This window comes from Stenella coeruleoalba (assembly GCF_951394435.1).
Source record: "Stenella coeruleoalba genome assembly, chromosome: 15".
NCBI lineage: Eukaryota > Metazoa > Chordata > Mammalia > Artiodactyla > Delphinidae > Stenella > Stenella coeruleoalba.
The window spans coordinates 79,024,587-79,047,011 of NC_137161.1; the positions used below are offsets into that span (position 1 = coordinate 79,024,587).

The window sequence follows — 22,425 nt, forward strand, 5'->3', positions numbered from 1 at the left end:
CCAACTCCTCCATCCTCAGGTTGGGAAGGTGTTTCTGAGAGGCTGGGGTTGCCCAGGGCCACCTGGAGTCCCAAAGCCCCTCAGCCCTCCCGCCTCTGCCCAGCCAGGTTCCCACCATGGTTCCCGGGTAGATTTGTGGGTGAAACCCGAGTGCCATCCAGCAGGCCACCCAAAGGGCCCTGCTCTGGTCTGAAGCTCCCTGAGACACTGCCTCCCTCCTCCATGGCCCACCCCCGTCTGTCCTCACCCCCTTGGCCTAGAGGTACCTGGAAGACTCAGACTCAGCTTCCGCGTGAGCGCTCGGCATAGGTCCAGCCCTAGCAGCTGCTCAGGGATGCCAAGCAGATGAAGGGCTGAGGGAGTGACCTGCACTGCAGGGGACCTAGGAAACTGGTCAAGGACCCACAGTGAGCCAAGTGGGCCCTGGGCCAGGCATTTTACACAGTGACTTTTTTTTTTAATTTATTTATTTTTGGCTGAGTTGGGTCTTTGTTACTGCGCCGGGCTTTCTCTAGTTGCGGTGAGCAGGGGCTACTCTTTGTTGTGGTGCACAGGCTTCTCATTGCGGTGACTTCTCTTGTTGCAGAGCACGGGCTCTAGGCACATGGGTTTCAGGCATTGTGGCTCGCGGGCTCTGGAGCGCAGGCTCAGTAGTTGTGGCGCACGGACTTAGTTGCTCTGCGGCACGTGGGATCTTCCTGGACCAGGGCTCGAACCCTTGTCCCCTGCAATGGCAGGCGAATTCTAAACCACGGCGCCACCAGAGAAGCCCTACACAGTGACTTTTTAAACTCTCATAACAGCCCTGCAAGGAATTCTGTGCCCATTTTACAGATGAGAAATTGAGGCTCAGAAAACTCAAGAGGGGCTTCCTTGGTGGCACAGTGGTTAAGAATCTGCCTGCCAAGGCAGGGGACACGGGTTCGAGCCCTGGTCCGGGAAGATCCCACATGCTGTGGAGCAACTAAGCCTGTGCTCCGCAATAAGAGAAGCCACCACAATGAGAAGCCCGCGCACCACAACGAAGAGTAGCCCCCGCTCGCCGCAAGTAGAGAAAGCCCGCACACAGCAACAAAGATCCAGTGCAGCCAAAAATAAATAAATAAAATTTAAAAAAAAAGAAAATTCAAGATATTTGCCTGGGATTACACAGCTCACAAGGGTCAGGGATGGCATTCAGGCTCTTCTACTGCATGAGACTGCCTGTCACCACCAGAGCAAGGGCACCTGCCCAGCTGGCCCTGCTCGGCCAACACTGCCCTGCTATAGAGCCTGGCATGTGGTGGAGGCACAGCAAGGAGTCGGGGCAGCAGCTGTAATTAGTGCTCACCTCCTCTTAGAGCTGTGCTGGAGCAGGGAAGGGAGAAGGACCCAGCCTCTGGCTCTCCAAGAGGACCCGAGAGATTGGGACTCCATGGAGATGCAGCCAGCCCTGTGCCCTGCAAGAAATACAAACTCGGCCCACCTGAGCCGTGAGAGGTGCAGCGGCAAGCTCCTGAACTTCCCAAAGAGGCAGCACAGAAATAGGGTAACTTTGAAAAAAGGACCTGGCTTCGACCACCTGGTCAAGGAGGTTCCCGAAATGCCAGTGGCAGCTTCCCATTGCCCAGGATGAAGGTCATGCTCCTGGGGATGGCAGCAGAAGCCCTTCCAGGCATAGCCCCCATCCTCCTCTTCCTTTCCTGCCACGACCAACTCCTTGGAAACCCATGCCGTGTCATGCCTCAAATCTCCCCAGCCCAGAAGGCCCTTCTCTTCTGCTGTGTTGGGCACACCAGCCTCCTAGGGGTAGCCCCCCAGCTCTTCTGGACGGGGCTGGAGGCTCTGCTCTGTGGGCCCAGAGTCCTTGCCCACACACTCTCCCCCACTTGTACACTCATGTACTGTTAGCCTTCCATCCATCTGCTCCCTCTACCCCAATGCCAGCAGCTGCTCAAGGACCCTGGGGACATTTTATTTCTCTCTGTATCTTGCCCCAAGGAGGCGGAGACGCATGGATGACAGAGGTGCATGGCCTGAGCCCACCACATCATAGTGTCTGTAGGAGGCGGGGGCTCTGGAGCTGCCCCTGTGCAGGCAGCTGCATTGGGAGGCACAGAAGGCTGGAGGCTTCCCCCCTGCTAGGACTGTCCAGGGAGCCAGGTTTTTTTGTGCCCCCGCCCCGCAACCAGGGTGGAGAGGAGTCCAGGGGCCCTTCCTCCGGCAGCCACAGTGGGGAGGATGCCCCAGGAGCCATGGGATGCCAGGCTTGTCACCATGACAACAGCTGCTGCTGGAAGCCAGAGGTGGGGGGGTGTAGAACAGCCCCTCCCCCATGCAGATGCTGCCTGGGAGAGAAGAGGCCTCTTGGGCTGCCTGCCCACCCACCCTGCTTTGTCACTCGATCTGCCTCTTTACAAAGGCGGAACAATACGCCAGGCACTCACTGAAAGGGAGACTAGGAGGAGGACCCGGGGGACTGGGAGGAGGGAGATTACCATCAATGCCCACCCCCACTCCTGCTCACTGGGCAGAAGGGCCAGAGTTGGGCGAGGTGGGAATGGAACCCCTCCCAACTCCTCCTCCCGGGGCGGGGGGTGGGGTGGGAGAAGACTCCCTTCCAGGGGGCCCTTGGCTGTGGGCCAATGAACTGCCCTGCACAAGTGGGAAGGGACACCCTCCTGACCCATGTGCCCCAACCCCAGCGCTCCGGTCTTCCCTTCTTACCACGTCCTCCCTGACCGAAGCCACCACTCACCCCACAGGACACATGCTGACCTTTCTGCAGCTTGACCCTGGAATTGCCTCCTCCAGGATGACCCTCTGCCCGATGGCCCTGGTGCCTGCCTCTGTGCCCTGCAGTCACCACGACTGCACCTGTCTCCCCATAAACCTGGCAGTTTCCGGAGGTCAGGGGCTGGGCTGTGCTCCTGGGTGTCTTGGTGCCTAGCCTGGAGTAGGCTCCCATAAATGTTTGTTGAATAAAAGAACGTCATAATGAGGAGTGGTTGCATGCAAGTGGGGCCTGAGGTTGGGGGAGGGGTACTGATTAGACCCTGGGGGACAGAGGTGTCCGCGTGAGTAAGCAGGAACCAGGAGGAGGGCCGTGCTGCACCTCCTCCAGGCGCCTGGGACAGCCCTCAGGAGGGGCTGCCTGCGGGGGTGATGAAGGACTCAAGGGGTATCACACTGTCATGCCTGCTCCTGGGCGGGTGCGGCTGTGGAGTGACACAGCAGCCTGGGCAGACAGCAGTGGGCGCCAGCACATATGCATGCTGTGTATGTGGGTCTGGGGCGAGTTAAGTGTGTATACACACACAAGGACACGCAGGGGCCTAGTTATTCCCGAGTGTGCACATACTTGGCCACGCCCCAGGCAAGCTCAGGGAATGGGCCCACCTCCCCGCAGCTTGAGCCCTGGTTCTGACTCAGGGTCTCTCTTTTTTTTTTTTTTTTAATAAATTTATTCATTTATTTTTGGCTGCGTCGGGTCTTCGTTGCTGTGCGCGGGCTTTCTCTGGTTGTGGCGAGCGGGGGCTACTCTTCATTGCAGTGCATGGGCTTCTCATTGCAGTGGCTTCTCTTGTTGCAGAGCACGGGCTCTAGGAGCACGGACCTCGGTGGTTGTGGCACACGGGCTTCAGTAGTTGTGGCTCACGGGCTCAGTAGTTGTGGCTCGTGGGCTCTAGAGCGCAGGCTCAGTAGTTGTGGCACACGGGCTTAGGTGCTCTGCAGCATGTGGGATCTTCCCAGCCCAGGGCTCCAACCCATGTCCTCTGCATTGGCAGGCGGATTCTTACCACCTGGCGCCCCCAGGGAAGCCCTCAGGGTCTCTTTATTGGGATGTCAGGAGCTGGACTAGACTGTTCATTCTTACTAAAGAAGCGTTTTTAAAATTTCTTATTAGGGCTTTCAAATTTTCATAACTAATTCCCTTGCAACCCTTGCCCTCAGATAATCAGCATCAGGAGTTCAGGCATCTCCTGCAACCAACAAGGGCTTAATTTCCAAAATAAACAAACAGCTCATACAGTTCGATATCAAAAAAAAACCTAAACGACCCAACCAAAAAATGGGTGGAGGACCTAAACAGACATTTCTCCAAAGAAGACATACAGATGGCTAACAGTCACGTGAAAAGACGCTCAACATCCTGAATTATTAGAGGAACGCAAATCAAAACTACAATGAGGTATTGCCTCACACTGGTCAGAATGGCCATCATCAAAAAGTCTACAAATAGTAAATGCTGGAGAGGGTGTGGAGAAAAGAAAACCCTACTATTCTTGTTGGTGGGAATGTAAACTTGTGCAGCCACTATGGGAAACAGTATGGAGGTTCCTTAAAAAAACTGAAAAATAGAATTACCATATGATCCAGCAATCCCACTTCTGGGCATATATCTGGAAAAGATGAAAAGACACATGAGTTGAAAAGACACATGCACCCCAGTTGTTCACAGTGGCACTATTTACAACAGCCAAGACATAGAGGCAACCTAAGCGTCCACCCACAGAGGAATGGATAAAAAAGATGTATACACAATGGAATACTACTCAGCCATTAAAAAGAATGAAATAGGACTTCCCTGGTGGTCCAGTGGTTGAGACTTCGCCTTCCAGTGCAGGGAGTGTGGGTTCGATCCCTGGCTGGGGAGCTAAGATCCCACATGCCTTGAAGCCAAAAAACCAAAACATAAAAAAAAAAAACAGAAGCAATATTGTAACAAATTCAATAAAGACTTTAAAAAAAAATTGTCCACATCAAAAATAAAATTAAAAAAAAAAGAATGAAATAATGCCATTTGCAGCAACATGGATGGACCTAGAGATAATCATGCTAAGTGAAGTAAGTCAGAGAGTGACAAATATATGATATCACTTACATGTGGAATCTAAAAAAATGATACAAATAAACTTATTTACAAAACAGAAACAGACTCACAGACAGAGAAAACAAATTTATGGTTACCCAAGGGGAAAGGGGGGTGGGGAGTGGGGGTGGGGTGGGTGGGATAAATTAGGAGTTTGGAATTAACATATACATACTACTATGTATGAAACAGTTAAACAATAAAGGCCTACTGTATAGCGCAGGGAACTATATTCAAAATCTTGTAAAAACCTATGATATTGTAGAAAAGAATCTGAAAAAGAACATCTATCTATATAACTAAATCACTATGTTGTACACCTGAAACTAACACTACGTTGTAAATCAACTATACTTCAATTTAAAAAAAAAGAGTTCAGGCATCTCTTCTGATACCTTTTTCTAGACTTTACAAACACAAATATACGTAGTGCAGTCTTTTCTGATCTTTTCTTTCTTTTACTAAAATGGAAGTCATATTGTACATTTTACACCTCATTTTCTCACCTAAGAATCTATCATGGACAGATGGATGGACATATGATAAAAAATAAGTGTAGGGCTTCCCTGGTGGCGCAGTGGTTGAGAGTCCGCCTGCCGATGCAGGGGACGCGGGTTCGTGCCCCGGTCTGGGAAGATCCCACATGCCGCGGAGCGGCTGGGCCCGTGAGCCATGGACGCTGAGCCTGCGCATCCAGAGCCTGTGCTCCGCAACGGGAGAGACCACAACAGTGAGAGGCCTGCGTACCGCAAAAAAAAAAAAAAAAGTGTAGTAAAATATTAATGGTAGAATCTCATGGTGGGCATTCAGGTGTTCGCTATAGACTTTAAATAGTCTGTGTATTTTTACATTTTTGCAATAAAATATTTGAAAAATAATCTACCATGAATGGTCTTTACAGGTCAACACACAGGATCCAACCCATCCTTTTTAATAGTCATTCTAATTTCCACAGTGTGGGTTTATTATAAACGATTCAACCAGTCCCCTATGGATAGACATTTAGGTTGTTTCTGTTATGGTCCTGACATAGGTAGATGTACCTAGATTCAGGATCTGCAAACTGTGGCCCGTAGTCCAAATCTGGCCCTCTGCCTGTTCTTATAAATAAAGTTTTACTGGAACACAGCTATGCTCGTTGGTTTATGTAGAATCTATGGCTGCTTTCCAACTATAACACTTTGGCAGAATTGAGTAGTTATGATAGAGACCAAATGGCCCGCAAAGCTGAAAACATTTACTATCCGGCCCTTTGTAGGAAACGTTTGCTGACCCCTGAGTGTACCTGTGCTTTTATTTCCATAGCACAGAATCTGAGAACTTGCTGGGTCAATTGGTCTTTGAATTTTTTTACAGCATTATTGAGGTACACTATTGATGTGCAATCAGCTTGCACATATTTAAAATGTACAATTCGATGCATTTTGACATAAGGATATACTTGGGAAATCATCACCATAATTGATCCAGATAATGAATATCCTCTAGTTAAAATGCAACTCTCTTACTGAGAAGTAGTACATTAAAATGTTAATAAATGGTATATGTATTAATATATGGTCAATACAGTGTGAAATGAGCTTAATAAAACTACCATTTATTAAGTATTAATTCACATCTCATTTAATCCTCAAACACCCTAATGAGGTGGTTATTACCCTAAATGCTAGATGAGGAAACAGGCTTAGAAAGAATGGAAGAAACTCGCTTCAGGCAAGTGATAGCATCGAGACTTTAAAAACCCATCATATTCTTTATCACTTGTATGTGGAATCTAAAATATGGCACAAATGAACCTATCTACGAAACAGAAACAGACTCACAGACATAGAGAACAGACTTGTGGTTGCCAAGGGGGAGGGGGGTGGGGGAGGGAAGGACTGGGAGTGCGGGCGGGGCAGAGGGGGGATTAGCAGATCTAAACTATTATACGTAGGATGGATAAACAAGGCCCCACTCTATAGCACAGGGAACTGTATTCAGTATCCTGTGATAAACCATAATGGAAAAGAATATTATAAACAAGAATGTCTTTATGGGTGTAACTGAGTCACTTTGCTGTACAGCAGAGATTGGCAAAACGCTGTATAAATCAACTCTACTTCGATAAAAAAATTAAATTAAAATATAATTTTAAAAAATCATATTCTTCACCACCCGAAGCTTTTTTGTTCCCTCCGTCCCTTCCCCAGGCAGCCCCTGAACTGCTGTCGCTACGGGTTAGTGTGCATCTAGTTCAGGTACGTGCAAGGTGAGTGTGATGTTACAGGGATGTGGAGCGGCAAACTCTAACTGGGCGCCTCCTCTGTGTCCCCATAGCACACAGCACGGCCGAGCAAGGCGCTGAGCACACGAGATGAACCTGCCCTCTGTTTGCTCATGGTCAGGTGATGAATCGGGACCACTCTGGGGGCAGCTGATGTCTGTGACATGAGAGAGAAGCTGGGGCGGGCATCAGAGGGGGTGATACTTGAACAGGGTCGCTTAGCCCAGTGGGAGCCAGGCAAGAGACAGGGGATGTTCTAGACAGAGGGAACAGCCTTCGCAGAAGCTTTGGAGAGAAAACAGAAGCAGCCTCCTGGAGCCCACAGCGGACGCTGGAAAGCCGGGCTGGACCCTCCGGCCATGGGGAGCCGTGCTTCGGAAGGTTTTAAGGGAGGGAAGGCTTTACACGGTCTGCGCGGAGTGCTGTCAGGGTCGTAGGACAAGCGTGGGCTCTGCTGGGGGTGGGCGGGGACCGGAAGAGGTGACCAGCGTGTGAGTCCCAGAGAGGGAGGGCGGGCATTTGAGGCGGAGGCTCGGGGGTGGGGGGTGGGGGAGCTGCTGGGAAGGGGTGTGGCGTCTGCGTGCCCACCTACCCCTCCCCAGCCCTGCCGGGGCACTGTGGCCACCCTGCGGCCAGGATGGGCCAGAGGTGCCTGACGCTGCTGAAAGCTGCTTTTGTGCGGCCGCTTGGGCTCTTGTTTCGTTGACGTTGGAACCTGCTGCTTATTTATCCAACTCGAAGGGAAATTCAGCAGCAAACGAGGGGAAAAAAATAACCTCAGCGGCCGAGCTAGGAGGAAAGAGGCCCTAGCCTGGCCCTCACCACCCAGCCTGGCCCAGCCAGGGGCCTCGGATGGAGCCCAGGCTCTCCCAGCAGCTGTGGGCCTCATTCTGCCCCTGGAGAGGGGGGCCTGGTAGGTCTGGGGCCCCCACCCTGTCTGAGGCTGCTGGCTGGCTGGGGGTCCCCCTGTGGCTCCTCCCAAGGAAAGTCACCTTTTTCCAGGACATGCGGGCCTCAGTTCATCACGGTGCCCTGCCTCTGCCGGGGGAGGCTCCGGGGAGGCCATCCCTAGTGTGTTCTGGAACCCTTCTTCTGCCCCCACAAACCCTCTCCGAAGCCATCGCAGGCCCTGGCTTCAGACCACACTGCCTCTCAAGGTGTGAGGGCGGAGCTCAGCGAGGCCGTGACCTTTAACCACTCCCTACCCTGTGGTCCCTCAGGCAGGGGTGGAGGTGTGGAGGAAAAGGTGTGGACGTTGCCCCCAGCCCAGGGAGGGCCTTCCAGCTCTCCACCGCACAGCCTGCCTCCCCTTCCTTTCGTCCAACCGTCCCTGTGCCTGGTGAGGCCCTTTCACACCCATGATCTTGCTTGCCACCATTATACAGATGAAGAAACTGAACCTTGGGAGGCTGCAAGGTAGAGCTGGATCCCAGACCTCCGGACACTAGACCTGCAGCCTGCCTCACTTCTCTCTGAGGTCATCCCACAGGATGGGTCCACTTGCTCCCCTGGCCTGGTCAGTGGGTCTGAGAGACCTGCTGGTCTACCTGCAGGGGGCTGCTCCAGAAACTCCCATGGGCAGGGAGCATGTCCCTATCCATCTTGGCTTCTCCTGGTCCTTGCCCCGGTCCTGGCTTTTCCTAGGTGTGCGGTGGGGAGAGGCCAGGGGGAGTTATTCCACGTGAAGGACAGAAGCGCCCCCCACACCATCCCCATGCCCACAGGTCTTTTTCTGCTGCTTGTGTTAAGATTTCTGCAGGCGCCCACACAGGGAACATCTCAAGTATATTTTTGGGGTATTCAGGCCGTGGGAGGCCATGACGTGGTTTCTGGATCCAGCGGCCTGGATTCAAATCATACCCCGCAGCTGTCATCTTAGCTAATCTGCCCAACCTCTGTGGGCTGCGCTTTTCCCAGCAGTTAAGGGAACACTCCAGCGGTGCCCGCATCCCAGGGCTGCTGGGAGGGTTGGGTAATCTGCACAGCGTGGGCTGGGGCTCTGCACTCAAACGAGTGTCACAGTCACTGCCGGTCCACACCCTGGTCTGCTCTCACTCCCTCCCTCAGACACACATCCTCCACTCAACTCTCGGGGACTCTGGGGTGAACTGTTGTCTCAAGCTGTTGCTTGAAGCCTGGGGCCACATTTTGATTTTCATGGTCTTTAGGCACTTTTGCTTTCCTGGGTCCCTTCCACCATTAAAATACAATTTTAAAAACTGTATTTTATGGCTACACTAGTATAAAGATGAATATATTATCTACGAAAACACTTTTTGACCTAAAATTGATTTGTTTTTTCCTGCTTTTAAGAGAAAGCCTTTCAGTGGGCCCCTAGAAGTGCTGTGGGCCTGGCGTGGTGCCCTCTGAGCCTGATGCATAAGGCCTATTAGGCGGATGTTGGACCTCCTGGATTGATCTCTGATACTCTTTTCTGTCTGTCTACCGCTTTATCTTTTCAGTGGCTTCCTGGGAAATTTCCTCATTTTTATCTTCCAACCTTGTATTATTATTTCTCCTTTTCCTTCTCCTTTTTACTTTTAACCATCATGTTTTTAATTTGCAAGAGCCCTTTCTTGTTCTCTATTTTTTCCTTTTTTACGTCATCCTGTTCTTGTTTTATTATAAAATTTTTTTTAAATTAATTTTTGGCTGCGTTGGGTCTTCGTTGCTGCACGCAGGCTTTCTCCAATTGCAGTGGGAGGGGGCTATTCTTCGTTGCGGTGCACGGGTTTCTCGTTTCAGTGGTTTCTCTTTGCTGTGGAGCATGGGCTGTAGGCGCGCGGGCTTCAGGAGTTGTGTCTTGCGGGCTCTAGAGCGCAGGCTCAGCAGTTGTGGCGCGCGGGCCTAGTTGCTCCGCGGCACGTGGGATCTTCCCAGACCAGGGCTTGAACCCGTGTCCCCTGCATTGGCAGGTGGACTCTCAACCACTGCGCCACCAGGGAAGCCCTGTATTTTACTATTTAAGAAGGAAAAGAAAAAAAAAAAAAAGAAGGAAAAGGCCCATGAAATACATGAGGCAAAGAGGGAAAGTCCCCACCCTTCTCCCCTCTGCAGAGGTAATGACGTGGGTTTCATTTCATTTCCTTCCAGACACTTTTCTATGCACTTACATCCCTATACACAAGTGTATACAGGTTAGGAGTTTTCTTGTGTTTCCCTTAAATGAGACATATGTCATTCTGTAACTTTTTTTCACCTGATGGGTCTTGGGCCCATTTGAAGCTCAATGGGCCATCTTCTCTATAGCATTAATATATCATAGCTGGACTGAATTAGTAACAGTACCTACCTCAGGGGGTACTGTGAGAATTAACTGACATCCTGGATGTGAAGTGCTTAGAACAGGGCCTGGGGCAGACCAGGCTGTCCTAGAGCTAGTTTCCTTAGCTGTACCACGAGATTAATGCGAGGATCAAAGGGGTCAATAAAGGGAAAGCTGTTCCTGACAGTGCCTGACACAGGTAAGAAGAGCACGACAGCACTGGCTATAACAGCAGTAAATGTGCAGGAAACACTCTTTTTCATGATTGTAAACGTGCAGTTTACTTTTCTACTGGGAAGCGCAGGCTCCCTGCCTTTGTTCTTTATTTTGATGATTGTCTTGCCTCTTTCTCCTCATTTTCTCTTCTAGATGAACTTTGTCATCTAGTCCCAGAAATAATCTTACTGGATTTAGAGATTGATTTATGGAAGTTTATAGATTACCTTGGGGGGAACTGACATCTTTACAACATCGAGCCTGCCCATCTGGAGATGAACACATACATGGAGTGATGTTGGCTGCGAGGACAGCAGGGCTGGGGGCAGAGAGTGATGCCTTGAGTGGGGGTGGGAGGTGGCAATTCAGCTGGGAGGGGCTGTCCTAGAAGGACGCGGAGGCATTGGCCAGGTGACAGCCGTGCACATTTCTTGTCCCAGGTCTTCATCCCCATTCTGAGGTCCCTCGGACTCCCTTCCAACTGGAAGGACATGCCCACCCAGAGCCCCTCCCCGTCCCCCCCAGTGCTGGGTGGGAGAAATCCATCTCACCTCTGACCCCCTCAAGTCCCCTGCCCGCCCTCAACCCAGTCATTGGTGTTCATGGGCCTGAGGGGCAGGTGGGGCTGAGCTTAAAGGGCCTGTGAACCTCTTTGCCCAGAAACAAGTAGGAAGTCTCTGAAGACCTTGAGAGACAGGAATGACGTAATCAGATCTACATTTCTCAAACAGCACGCTGGGAACCGGGGAAGGGGGCTTGGAGGACGCTGTCACTGCAAGTTGGGGCGATAGGAAGAGAGAGGAAGGGAGCCCCGTGTTGAATGAATGAACGGATGGATGGATGGATGGAAGGTCAGCCCGTACGGACACCAGCCGGTCAGTGAGGAAGAGTGCAGGGTTGGGGAGGGGTCAGCCCTCCCAAGTGCCCCCATGACGACATCAAGCCGCATGCCAGCCTGGGCCTCATCAGCCAGGGCCAGGCTCTGACCGCAGGACTCTCCTGCCTCCAGCTTCTGCCGGGCAGGGAGGCCTGAGGTCGGACCAGCTGCCTGGCAGGAGCTGGGACAGGGGAGGGGAGGCTGAGGGCAGGATGTCCCTCCACTGAGGGGTGGCGTCTGCCCAAGAGAAGCCAGGGGCACCAGGGCCAGCCGGCTCCCCGGGTCTCTTCCCTCTGCCCTGGGCCGACAGGTCGGTGGCCGGCAGGTCGGTGCCTGGCGGGCCCTAGGCCGTGACGAGGGGCCGCCGCCCAGCATCCCCGCCTCATCCGCTCACTGGCGGGGTGGGGACTCGGCAGCCCCCCGTCCCACCCCTGCACAGAAGCCCTTTCACCGGCGGGCGGGCTTGGCGCGCTGGCAGCCCTCAGCCCCCACGCCTCCTTCCTGCCAGGCCCCCAACTGGTCCCCCTCTCCAGGCTCTTCGCAGGCCCAGGGTGGGGAGTGGCCAGGAACCGAGCACAATGTGGCTCCTTGTTCCCCAGCCCGGCGAGCCTCCTGGAATTGGCCCGTTTCCTGCCTGGGCCACAGGGCCTTTTCCAAGGTAAATAAACAGATACGGAGAAGCTGGGGCCGGGGTCAGAAAGCAGGGTACCGGGGTACTGCTCCCTGCACCCCAGCCCCATGGCCACAGGTGGCATGGAGCCGCGAGCCTGGGACGGGGAGGCCGAGGCCCCACCCGCTGAGCTTTGCTGACCCCCGGAGGAGCAGGACCTCGGAGGGTTTGGGCCGCTCCGTGCCTCCAGTCCCCGCCCTCAGCCAGGGGCTGCCCCCAGAGAGGAAGCCCAGGAGCCAGGGACCCCCGGCAGGGATTCCCGGGCAGGGGAGACAGCAGCTGACGGCGGAAAGGGCTCTGGGGTGGACGGCAGTTCCCTGGGCTCCCGTCCCAGCTGTGCCGCCTCGAAGGGCTGACCTGGGGAAGGAAGTACGCCACCAGCTGCAGCAAGGGCTGAGGAGGGGCTGCCAGCCTGGAGGGCTGCCCGGAGTGGGTCTCAGCCCTGTGGGCAAGGGGATGGGCACACGTGTTAAGCAAGAGAGTGAAGACTGCTCAGACTCGTGTCGGGGGATGATGCCAGCAGGATTACTCTGTGGGGCTGCATTAGGGTGACGGGCAGGGGCCTGGAGGCTGGGCAGGAATCCTGTATGTCTGCTCTGTGAAGCCCGTTTAAGTGGCTCTTAGTCTCTCATAGATTAGAACAAACTCTGTCTCTCTGAGAGCCACACTTTCCACACGTCTCTTCTCTGTAACAAAGAGGGTAACAAAGAGGGTGGCCTGGATATGGGGAAAGGGCGAAGCGTCCAGCTTCCTGCTTGCCCACGAGCTGGGCTGGCGCCTGCTGGTGCCTGTGGGCTGCCCTCGCGGCTGACCCGCTGGCTTTTAACCCAGGGGCTCCTCCTGTAGGACCCACGTGAAGGCCTCGGAGAGCTCTGCGTCCCGGGCTTCCCCGGCCCGACCACGCCGGCCACCGTGTCTGCTTTGACGTGGCTGAGTCCCCACGGGTGGCAGCGCAAGACAACACTGCCTGCGGCGCCCCTCTCCGTTTATCCCTCGCAACTGCCCCTCCCGGCAGAAGCCCAGGTGGGGACGCCCAAACCCGGAAGCCCAACTCGTCACTTCCTCTCCCATGATTCCCAGGGTCCAGGAAGTGGAAGACCCCTCCCCTTCTTCTCGATGGGACCGTTTTCCTCATGATAATCTCTACAGAAAACGGATAGTTCACCAAGCCTGGACCCCGGTAAGTTACAGCGGGAGACACTGGCGTTAAGTTCACTCATTTTCAAGACGGCGAGATCGTATGTTTGAGCGTCAGAGGGGCCCCTGTGTTCCCTCTTTCTCTTTGCCTCCGTAACAAAGTAACAAATCCTGGCCTCCCCAAGGCTGACCAAAGGACGTGACTCAGAAATGCACAAGAGTGAATGAAGCACATGAATAACTAAGCGCCTCCCCGACTCCCCACCTGCAAGGCTCTTCACGGCTCTGGATGGAGCCGGGTGGGAGATGTTGCACCCAAGCTGCCCCTTCTCCCTCTCGCTGCCCCAAAGTACGTCCAGAAACCCCCGACCGTCATGCAGTGCAGAGCTGGAAAGTCAGTTCATTAGATTATCAGTCAGCAGCAGTCACTCCCTCCCCTCTGACGCCCTTCCAGGGGAGCAGTGTGTCCCCACCCCATTTAGGTTGGGCTTGGCCACGTGACTTGATTTGGCCAATGCAAGGTAGGCAGACACGAGGTGAACAGGAGGTTTGAGAAGTGCTTGCCCCCCTGGGCTTCCTGTCTTAGCCCTATAGGAAGCGCATGCCCTGGCCAGCCCACCTGAGCTAAGAGGTTGAGAGATCCATGGAGAATGCGGGACCCAACCGGGCTTACAGCCAAGCCCAGCTGCCCGGCAGAAGCGTAAGCAAGTAAACACTTGAGTGGTTTGTTCCGCAGCATTATTGGGGCAATATCTGACATCCGACTGGTACTGTTAGATGAACTCTGAGGCCCCTTATAGCTCTTTTTTTTTTTTTATAAATTTATTTTATTTATTTATTTTTGGCTGTGTCGGGTCTTCATTGCGGTGCGGTACGCAGGCTTCTCATTGTGGTGGCTTCTCGTTGCGGAGCACGGGCTGTAGGTGCGCAGACTTCAGTAGTTGTGGCAGGTGGGCTCAGTAGTTGTGGCTCGCAGGCTCTAGAGCGCAGGCTCAGTAGCTGTGGCGCACGGGCTTAGTTGCTCCGTGGCATGTGGGATCTTCCCGGAGCAGGGATCGAACCATGTGCCCTGTATTGGCAGAGGGGTTCTTAACCACTGAGCCACCAGGGAAGCCCCCGCTTATAGCTCTTAGCCTCTACAAGAGGACCAGTCCTGGCCAGGTTTGAACATCCACTTGTCTGGACTGGATGTTGCATTGAATGATCCCTGCCTCCCAAGAGTGAAGGAACTGAGCCCCAGGGGCTCATGGAGAAGCAGCCCTACCTCCTCTCCCTCCTCCAGGCAGGACAGAGGAGGGGGGTTCTCTGATCAGTGTTGCCCTTGTGCCCCTGCAGATGAGGGACCAGGGTTCCTCAGAGGAAGGGGATGATGTCAGACACAGGCTGGGCTGCCTGCCTGCATATCTCCCTTGTCAGCCCAGCCTGGCCTGCATGTCACACACATCGATCCAGAAGGCAGGCATCTTTGCGTCCATTTCCAGAAGAAACACTTGAGGGTCAGAGAAGTTAAAGGACTTGCGGAAGAACACACAGCCGGTGAGTAGACCAGACCAGCCCCCGTTTCCCACACCAGGGCTGTCTGCCCTTCTGCAGCTGAAGGAAGCGGGTGGGCAGGGACCAGTCCTGGGCCCAGAGAGGCCCCTCTCCAGCTGGCCTGCCACCTTCCAGGCGGGGACTCTGGGCAGATGGGTACATCTTGGGAGAGAGGCAGAGTTTTTCTTAAGCCTCCTACCTGTGCCCCTTTCCCCTTCCTATTACCTATATCCGGCCCTTGAAGGAAGTGTGAACCCCAGATTTGAAGCCTCTCTCCTCTTCCCTTCATCAAAGGCAGTTCGCAGATAACCGTCACTCCTAAAAGCATCTGAAAAACTCACACTGAGGCCCTGGTGACTGAGGAGAGCTGGGCCACCACAGGGGGACAGCTGCATAGGGGAAGGACGCCCCCAAAAAGGCCACGTATGGACACAGCCCAGTGAGGCAGGGAGGGAGGCAGGAGAGAGGCCGGGGCCTGAGTTTCCCCTCCCAGTGAACAAGAGCATGGGGCCAGGTGTATTTATAACACAGCCCTGAAGGGGACCAGGCTTCCCATAAATCACACTGTCTCCTTGACAGGAGTAAAAATAGCCCCACGGCATCCTGCACATGCTTGTGCATGGAACAGAGCTGGCCCCGCCAAGCCCTCCGCCCTCTGGTCATTGGGACAAAGTTTCCACCTCCTCCTCCCCGCCGGGCATCAGGCTTGCTGCTGGCCCCTCACCTCCACAGAGGGGATGCCCCAGATGGAGGGTTTGCTCGGTAGGCCCCCCGAAGCTCTGCCCACCAGGCCAAGACTGCTGACTCAGGCTAGCCACAGAGGGGACAGCACACGTCCTCGGCCAGGTCAAGGTGGGGAAAGGGTCATAGCCCAGCAGTGGGTGAGGAATAAGGCTTGGGGCCAGTGGGCGGGGGACTTAGGCTGGAGACCCCAAATAAGCATCCGAGATCACCATGAGGCTTTCCACTACCTGACACCAGATGAAACAGGCACAAGGGGAAGGAGGGACTCAGGGCAACCCTGAAGCAGGGTTGGATATCGGGTGAGACCCCTCAGCCAGTGCACCGCAAAGGGCAGTCTGAGGTCTGCATCAGAGCAATTGGTGGAGACTCCCGGGCATGGACTCTGTGTGTGTGTGGGGGGGAGGGGGACACTGCATTTTTAAACAAGACCCCACAGTTCTGGGGCCCACTGCACCTGCCTTAAGCCCAGGCCGCCCCGCTCTGATGCGCCCCCCACCACTAGACTGGAGCCCTGGGGGGTGGGAGGCACGACACGGGGCGGGGCCCTCTCCCCCCTGCCGCCCCTCTACCGTTCCTGCTCAGCAAGCCAGTTTTCCAGCAAAGTGACCTATCTGAGGCATGATCACACCCTCCCAGCCTCCCAGCCTCTCTTTGGGAAACCCCCTCCCGCGGGGCTGGGGGCAGGGAGAGGCTGCCTTCTCAGGGATGAGGCCTGGGCTCAGGTCTGGGGGGAGCCAATGGGGGAAGGGCCTGCCGAGTGCTGTTTGTGATCATGTTCATCAGTTTGCACAAAGAACCTTCCCCGCAGGTTATTACCAGTGTTTTCACACAGGAGGAAGCAGAAGCTGAGATTTGAACTGGGGTCTGTCTCACCACAGCCCATGGTCTAGGTCACAGGGGAAAACCCCAAATTCTTTCCTGTGTCCAAGCTCAGTATTGCCACAGAGCTACCTTCAGCGTCTCTCTCCTGTGATGTCCAAGATGTGGGCGACGGGCCTCGACCAGACCAGGGTGGTGGCCGGGTACCCTCCCCTCCCCCTCCCCCTCTCCTCACTGGGCCCTGCCTCCCTGGCGCCCCGCCCCCCTGGAGCCACACCCTTCTTCCTGGGCAGCAGCCTCTGCCCGGCAGGACCCGGCCATGCCCTGGGGGCTGAGGGGAAAGGCTCTCACTCTGGCAGAGACCGCAGGCACTTAATTCGTTAATTCGTCTAATTAGACCAGGGCAGTGGTTCCGGCCACAGGGCGCCCTAGGAGACCTCAGAGGAGTTCCTCTTCTCTGAGCCTCACGGTGCAACAAATGCTTGATGAGCACATATCCATCAGACAGTCTCCACTGACCAGCTCCAAATCGGGAATTCTCTCATCCACTCTACCAGTGTTGATGGAGTACCTCTTACGGGGAAGGCACACTTCCAGGGTTGGGGTACAGCAGGGGGCACGACAGGCCGAGGTCCTGTCCACATGGCACTTACACCCCAGTGCCACAGCAACAGGGTTAAGAGTGGAAACTCTAGAAGCACCCGGGTTCAAATTCTGGCTCTGACTCTCAACTAGCTGTATGACCCTGGACAAAATACTTAACTGCTCTGTGCTGTAGCTTCCCCATCTGTAAAGTGAGGGTAATAATGATGCCTGCTTTGCTCTTGGGAGGATTAAATGAGCTAATGGCACATGGCACAGGCTGTTGGCTGCTGTCACTATCAGTGCCTGACCCGAGGTCCTCACAGGGAACGTTGGGAGGATTATGACAGGACATTATGCATCCAAGTATGAAGTATCATAATTTGTCCTATGGCAGCCCCAGCATTCTTTCCCTCTTATGAGTTCAAAGGTACCTGCCCTTGCCTTTTCCTCTTGGGCCACAGCCTCCTAGACAACAGATAACCTCCTGATTCCTTACGCAACTGGAAAAGGGCGTGGAAGAAGCAGCAGAAACACTGACCTCCCCTCCTTCCTGACTTGGTTTAGTTTGGGGTCTTGTAGTGGGTGCTACTGGCCCACCCCTAGTCTAGCCCTGATGGGAACAGAGGGTAACAGCAGCCACAAAGCCCAGCAGGGAGAGGAACAGAGCTGCCTTTAGGTCTGCAGGGGCCAGCACACCAATTTAGAAAAGCAGGCGAGATTATGGGGCCTAGTTAACAATCCTGCCTGGATGACTATCTTTCCTCAGCAATTGGTCTGGCTATAAGCGGATCAAGAAGTAATAAAAAGAGACAGCTGAAAATGCTGGAAAGTCTAGTCATCTGGGTTATTCCAGTAAAAGGCCAAATAGTATTAAAATTTTTAACACCTGAGAATATCCTTATATTGAAAAAAAAACCTTGGGACATGTTAATAATAATGCTAAGGCTGTTTGGATGCCAGACACTATTCTAAATGCTTTACAGATGTTAATGCAATGATCCTTACCAACTCTGTAGCAAGGTAAACACTACTGTACTATTATTTATCCCCAGATATCAGAAAGGATGGCTGGAGCAGTAGTTCTCAAAGTATGGTCCCATATCAGCAGCATCACCTTTACCTGGGAACTCATTAAACATGTGAATTCTCTGGAACCAACCCAGATTTGCTGAATCAGAAACTCAGGGCAGTGAGATGCAGCACTCTGTATTTTAGCAAGCCCTCTGGGGGATTCTAACGCATGCCCAAACTTGAGAACCGCTAAGCTAGATCTGCTGTGGTAACAAAAACTCCCTGCGCTCAGTGGCTTAAAACAGTAAAGGAATAAGTCTCCCTCGTGCTACCTGTCCACTGTGGGTGGCAGGAGGCCTTTGCTCGTCACAGCACTCAGGCACCCTTTGGAAATGGTCCTGAAGGCTTAGAACAAATGAAGAAACATACAAGAAACTCTACTAAAACTTGGTAAGAACAGAGTCCGTGGTATTTGAACAAGATCCTGCCCCATCCCCACCCCCAGCTCAGCAGGATGGAAATTCCCCTCTAGGCTGCTGCAGCCCAGCACACAGAGGTCCCTTCCCTTCAGCTCCAAGGCAGGGGTCATCTTCCCAGAACACGCAGGAAGTCAGCATTTGTCAGCCTGCCCCCAGCTACTTGCTGCTGAGGCATTGTAAGTGTTGCCGAGAAATGGGGGCTCCCTATTCTGCCCAGCACCCACTCTACCAGGGGCGTGGCACCACTCAGAACACTGGGCCCCCATCCCCTTGCCCTGGCTTTCTAGGAAGAGGTTCCATCCTGCGAGAGGCAAGCCAAGAAGGCCTGAGGCTATAGCCTTTCTCCTCCACCGAGCACTCAGCTCCTAAAGGAGGGGTACCATTCAGAGAGAAGCACACCCTTGTCCCTAGTCCCAGCTCCAGAGTCATGACACAGAGATTTTGCCCAGAGGGAGAGGCAGGCTGTAGAACAGAGAGCTCACAATCTCTTCTCAAAGGAATCGACTTCATTTGCAGCAAAGTGTGGAGAAGTTCAAGCCCAGAGGTGCCCTCAGAAACACTGGAGGCTGTGGTGGCAGGCAGTTGGGAGGAGGCTGGTAGATTCATTGGAGATGTAGGCTAGTTAGTTTGTCAGAGAGAACCAGGGAAAGAGACAGCTGTAAGGAGCCCTTCTGAGGTCAAAACAGATCTCAAACACTGACCTCAGGAACCGTCCCTTCAAAGGAGTCTAGATTTGATTGGATTAGCCTGGGAACAATATATGCCACAGGGCTGATGAAAACAGTGGTGCAACTAACTAGCAATTAGTGGCGCTTAACAGATGTGTTTGGTCAGGGAAAGAGAGACTCAAAGAGAGCCCTGCCAAAACCACTGTCATTCCAGGGTGACTGTGGCCACAACCACCAAGCCTGCGCTCTCCGAGGAGCGACATCAGAGGCTACACATTAAGGGGAGAGGGTAGAATAGACTTTACTCAATAATCCACCAAGTCACTAAACCAATAAATAAGCAGATAACAACAATGCCCCAGGGGAGGGACACCATACTGAGTTGCTACAGTATATTATCTAAAATGTCCAGTTTCCAACAAAAAATATGAGACATACAAAGAAATGGGAAAGTATGACTCATACACAGGAAAAAGGCAAGTAATGGAAACTGCCTATGAGAATGACCAGATGTTGGATTTAACAGACAAAACTTCAAAGTAGCCATTATAAATATGTTCAAAGAACTAAAGGAAACCATGATAAAAGAAGTAAAGGAAGCTATGATGGGAAAGCTGCATCAAATAGAGAATATCAATAAAGAGATAGAAATTATAGGGGCTTCCCTGGTGGCGCAGTGGTTGAGAGTCCGCCTGCCGATGCAGGGGACATGGGTTCGTGCCCCGGTCCGGGAACATCCCACATGCCGCGGAGCAGCTGGGCCCATGAGCCATGGCCGCTGAGCCTGCGCGTCCGGAGCCTGTGCTCTGCAGCAGGAGAGGCCACGAGAGGTCTGCGTACCGCAAAAACAAAACAAAAAAAGAGATAGAAATTATAAAAAGAACTAAATGGAAATTCCGAAGTTGAAAAGTACCATATCTAAAACGAAAAGTTCAGTAGAGAAGCACAACAGTAGATTTGCTCTGTAAGGAGAATTAGTGAACTTGAAGATAGATTAGAGATTAAGCGGTCTGAAGAGCACAGATAAAAAAAGAATGAAGAAAAATGAACAGAGAAAGGCTTTCACTTGAGTTCAATAATATAACAGCCTTATAAAAAGAGTCAGTAAGCATCCCATCTTTTTCTCTCCTCCAGAATATTTTGTTCATGATTTGTATTTTATGTTCCATGAATATCTGTAAGAACGCACCTAGAGTCCCCTAAACCTAGTGTTCTATTTTTGAAGCTGTGAAACTACCAGTTCAATTTATTTCATTGTTATAGGTCTATTAGCCTTTCTGTTTCTTCAGGCATCAGTTTTGTCTCTAATTTTTGGCTATTATGAATAATGTTGCTATAAATATTTATGTACACATTTTTGTGTGAACATGTTTTCAATTCTCTTGGTAATACACCTAAGAGTGGAATTTCCAGATCACAGGGTAACTCTATGTTTAACTGTTACCACAGAAGCTGCCCCATTTTACATTCCCATACAGACATATATGAGGGTCCAATTTCTCCACAGCCTTTTATTATTATTTTCGTTCTTTCTTTAAAAAAAAATCATAGCCATCCTAACTGGTATGAAGCAGTTTTGTGGTTTTGGTTTGCATTTCCCTTATGACTAATGATGTTGAACATATTGTCATGTGCTTATTGGCCATTTGTATGTCTTCTTGGAGAAATATCCATCTAGATCCTTTGCCTATTTTTTTTTGAATTTTTAAAAAATATTTATTTATTTATTTATTTATTTTGGCTGTGCTGGGTCTTAGTTGCGGCACATGGGATCTTTGTTGCGGCATGCGGGATCTTTAGTTGCGGGATCAAGGCATGCAGGATCTTTTTAGTTGCAGCATGCGGGCTTCTTAGTTGCAGCATGTGGGCTTGTTAGTTGCAGCATGCGAACTCTTAGTTGCAGCATGTGGAATCTAGCTCCCTGACCAGGGATCAAACCCAGTACCCCTGCATTGGGAGCGTGGAGTCTTATCTACTGGACCACCAGGGAAGTCCCCATCCTTTGCCTATTTTTAATTGGGTTGTTGGTTTAGTTATTGCTGAGTTTTTAGAGTTTTTTTTTTTTTTTTGGCCGTGCTGTGTGGCTTGCAGGATGTTAGTTCCCTGACCAGGGACTGAACCCGGGCCACAGCCGTGAAAGCGCCAAGTCCTAACCACTGGACCGCCAGAGAATTCCCTAGAGTCCTTTATATATTCCTGATACTAGTCCTTTATCAGAGATATGACTTGTAAATATTTTCTCCCATTCTGTTGGTTATCTTTTCACTTTCTTGATGGTACCCTTTGAAGCACAAAAGTCTTTAATTTTGATAAAGTCCAATTTATCTATTTTTTTTTTCTTTTGTTGCTCATGCTTTCGGTGTCATTCTTTTTTTTTTGTGGTACGTGGGCCTCTCACTGTTGTGGCCTCTCCCGTTGCGGAGCACAGGCTCCGGACGCGCAGGCTCAGCGGCCGTGGCTCACGGGCCCAGCCGCTCCGCGGCATGTGGGATCTTCCCGGACCGGGGCACGAACCCGTGTCCCCTGCATCGGCAGGCGGACTCTCAACCACTGCGCCACCAGGGAAGCCCTCGGTGTCATTCTTAGAAACCATTGCCAAATACAAGGTCGTGAAGATTTATCCATGTTTTTTTTTTAAATATTTATTTATTTGGCTGTGTCAGGTCTTAGTTGTGGCACACGGGATCTTCATTGCAGCACACGGGCTTCTCTCTAGTTGTGGCGCTCGGGCTCCAAAGCATGCAGGCTCAGTAGTTGCAGCATGCAGGCTCTCTAGTTGTGGCACACAGATTCCATAGTGCACGAGCTCAGTAGTTGTGGCGTGCAGTCTCTCTAATTGTGGCGCAGGCTTAGTTGCCCTGCAGCATGTGGGATCTTACTCCCCTAATCAGGGATCGAACCTGCATCCCCAGCATTGGAAGGTGGATTCTTAACCACTGGACCACCAGGGACGTCTTATCCATGTTTTCTTATCATTTTAGTTCTTACATTTTGAGTTATTTTGACTGATTTTTGTTTGCTGAACCTCTCTTGCATTTCTAGGATAAATCCCACTTGGTCATGGTGTATAATCTTTTTCATATGCTGCTAGATTCAGTTTGCTTGTATTTTATTGAGAATTTTTTCATTTGTATTCATAAAAGATATTAGTTTGCAGTTTTCTTTTCTTGTATGACTTTGACTTTGATATCAGAGTAATAGAAGAAATTGGGGACTTCAAACCCATGGATTATTCAGAAGTATGCTGTTTTATTTCCAAGTGTTTGAATAATTTCCTGTTATTGTTTTGTAATTGACATCTAG

The 22,425-nt window shown here is 52.0% G+C and overlaps 1 protein-coding gene across 5 annotated transcripts in view; it reads left to right on the forward strand.

Moving 5' to 3' along the window:
* The first annotated feature begins 13,231 nt into the window (after nt 1-13,231).
* Nucleotides 13,232-22,425, forward strand: part of TRIM50 (tripartite motif containing 50) — a 60,104-nt gene continuing 50,910 nt past the window's right edge. For 2 of the 5 annotated variants that reach the window (XM_079946142.1, XM_079946147.1), the window contains exons 1-2: nt 13,234-13,326; nt 14,619-14,819. The gene's annotated coding sequence lies outside the window, so the exon portion shown is untranslated. Of the gene's footprint in view, nt 13,327-13,862; nt 13,992-14,618; nt 14,820-22,425 lie in introns of those variants that run through there. The other 3 variants (XM_079946143.1, XM_079946144.1, XM_079946145.1) reach the window with 3 other exon arrangements.